At 53.1% G+C, this 2518-nt stretch overlaps 1 pseudogene; it reads left to right on the top strand.

Moving 5' to 3' along the window:
• Positions 1-3: 3 nt before the first annotated feature.
• LOC102245085 lies at positions 4-2023 on the top strand (annotated as a pseudogene).
• The last annotated feature ends 495 nt before the right edge of the window (positions 2024-2518 follow it).

Below are 2518 nucleotides of genomic sequence, written 5' to 3'. Positions count from 1 at the left end.
AAGCTTATAAGAAACTGAAAGAGGCCCTGGTGAGTGCCCCGGCACTCGCCCTGCCAGACTTAACCAAACCATTCCAGCTATATGTAGCTGAAAACAAAGGGGTGGCAAGGTGGTCCTCACACTACCCCTAGGACCATGGAAACGCCCTGTTGCTTATCTCTCTAAGAGACTTGACCCGGTGGCCTCGGGATCCAACTGCTTAGAGCCATTGCAGCCACCGCCCTGTTGGTAAAGGAAGCCTCAAAGCTAACATTTGGCCAAAATCTCCAAGTGGTTGCCCCACATGCAGTTGAGATCTTGTTAAGGAGACCCCTGGAGAGATGGATGTCCAACGCCTGCATTGCCCAGTACCAGGTGTTACTGCTAGACCCACCACGAGTCTGCTTCCTGAAAACAGCTGCCTTAAACCCAGCCCCACTCTTCCCTGATGAGGAGGCAGAGGCCCCTTTACATGACTTCGAGGAGACACTGACTTCCCTTACTTCCCTCCGCGAGGACCCTGTGGACCAGCCCCTGCAGAACCCAGACCCAGATGAGACCCTCTACACGGACGGGAGCAGCTTCCTAAAGGAAGGTACCCAGTATGCGGGGGCAGCAGTGGTAACACAGGAGGAGGTTCTCTGGGCACAAGCCTTAGGACGAGGCACCTCAGCCCAAAAGGCAGAACTCATAGCACTCACTCAGGCCCTCCAGTAGGGAAAGGGGAAAAGAGTGAACATTTACATGGACAGTCGGTATGCTTTCGCCACTGTACATGTGCATGGGGCCCTCTATCAGGAAAGGGGTCTCTTGACCTCAGGAGGAAAGGACATTAACAACGCTCCTGAGATACTTAACCTCCTAGCAGCCATATGGGGGCTAAAAGAAGTGGCAGTAATTCATTGCCGAGGGCACCAGAAGGGTAATAGTCCCAAAGCACAGGGAAATCGGTTTGCAGACCAAACCGCCAAGGAAGTTGCTAAAAGACCAGTAGGGCCCCTAGAAGTTCTCGTAGCCCTGCCAGCGCGAAGGCTCCCGGAGAAGCCTACTTATCTGCCGGAGACGCAGAGGCTAGCTGAGAAGCTAGGAGCCCGGGAAGGAGAAGCTGGATGGCTAATTCTACCAGATGGGAGGCCTATAGTGCCAGAAGCCCTGGGGCGGACCATCACTTCCCAGACCCACCAGAGTACCCACCTGGGGGGAACGAAGCTATCAGAACTACTGGGAAGAGAATTTTACATCCCAGGGCTCCAGAAAATATCCCAAGACTTGGCTAGAAGATGCCAAGTGTGTGCCCGGGTAAACCAAGGGCCCCCTGTTGTGGCTGCACCGGGGCAGTGATTCCAAGGTCAGAACCCTGGAGAACACTGGGAAGTGGACTTCACTGAGATACCAGGAGGACAAGGAGGGTATAAATACTTGCTGGTTTTCATTGATACCTTCTCTGGCTGGCCTGAGGCATACCCAACCAAGGCAGAGACAGCACAGGTAGTAGTTAGGAAACTCCTCACTGAAATTGTCCCCTGGTTTGGCCTACCACTATACATGGGGTCCGACAATAGCCCGGCGTTTATCACCAAAGTTACACAATCCATAGTTAAGGCCCTCAGGGTTACCTGGAAATTGCATTGTGTTTATAGACCACAGAGTTCTGGACAGGTAGAGAGGATGAATCGGACCTTAAAGGAAACCTTAACTAAGTTAAAATTAGAGACTGGCGAAAACTGGGTAAGTCTCCTTCCTTTTGCTCTCCTCAGAGCTAGGTGCACCCCGTATATAAAAGGACTCACCCCTTTTGAAATTATGTTTGGCAGGTCACCACCTCTCCTTCCCCAGCTAAGGGAGGAAGATCTTGCCCGACTGTCTACCCGAAATTTGCTTAAGTCCTTACAAGCTTTGCAGAGCAGCGCCACGTTGGCACAACGGGTGGTGAGAGCCGTAGGGGAGGAGGACGCGCCGAGATCCAGTCCAACGCAGCCTGCCTTCTCTCCAGGTGATCTTGTCTGGGTGAAGCGCCACAATCCTGGCAGCCTGGAACCTAGATGGGATGGACCCTACCAGGTAGTGCTGAGCCACTAGATCCATCATACTCAGGTTAAGAAGGCGAACGACAGCATCGAGGGATAGCGGGTCCAGAAGACCGGAGACCTGTTAAAGGTCAGACTCACTCGCTGTTCTTCCTGACTCTCCTCATCTGCCTACAGCTGGGACTGGGAAATCCCCATTTGGCCAAAAATTACTCTTTGGAGGTCACACGTACTATTGATGGGACTGTTATAGTCTCTGTTGTAGGAGTAGGGGCGCCCGTCATCTGGACAGATCTCTGTAAACTGTTTGGAGAAAACTGGGGGAATTCCCGTAACCAAACCACATCTGCCGGGTATGGCTCGGGGGGCCATCCCCGGGTCACCAGAGCCAGGGGTTATGGGTGCGGAGACCTGGCCCTAGAGCAAGAGTTATGGCACACTCAACATTATGCTTGCCCCTGGGAAGAGGGTAGTAACTGTGGAGTAGAGGGCAACTTCTACTGTGCCTCTTG

The sequence above is a fragment of the Myotis brandtii genome, unplaced genomic scaffold, assembly GCF_000412655.1.
Source record: "Myotis brandtii unplaced genomic scaffold, ASM41265v1 scaffold1471, whole genome shotgun sequence".
In the NCBI taxonomy this organism is placed as follows: domain Eukaryota; kingdom Metazoa; phylum Chordata; class Mammalia; order Chiroptera; family Vespertilionidae; genus Myotis; species Myotis brandtii.
The sequence above is the reverse complement of the archived record's forward strand: the minus strand, read 5'-3'. Positions and strand labels throughout refer to the sequence as shown.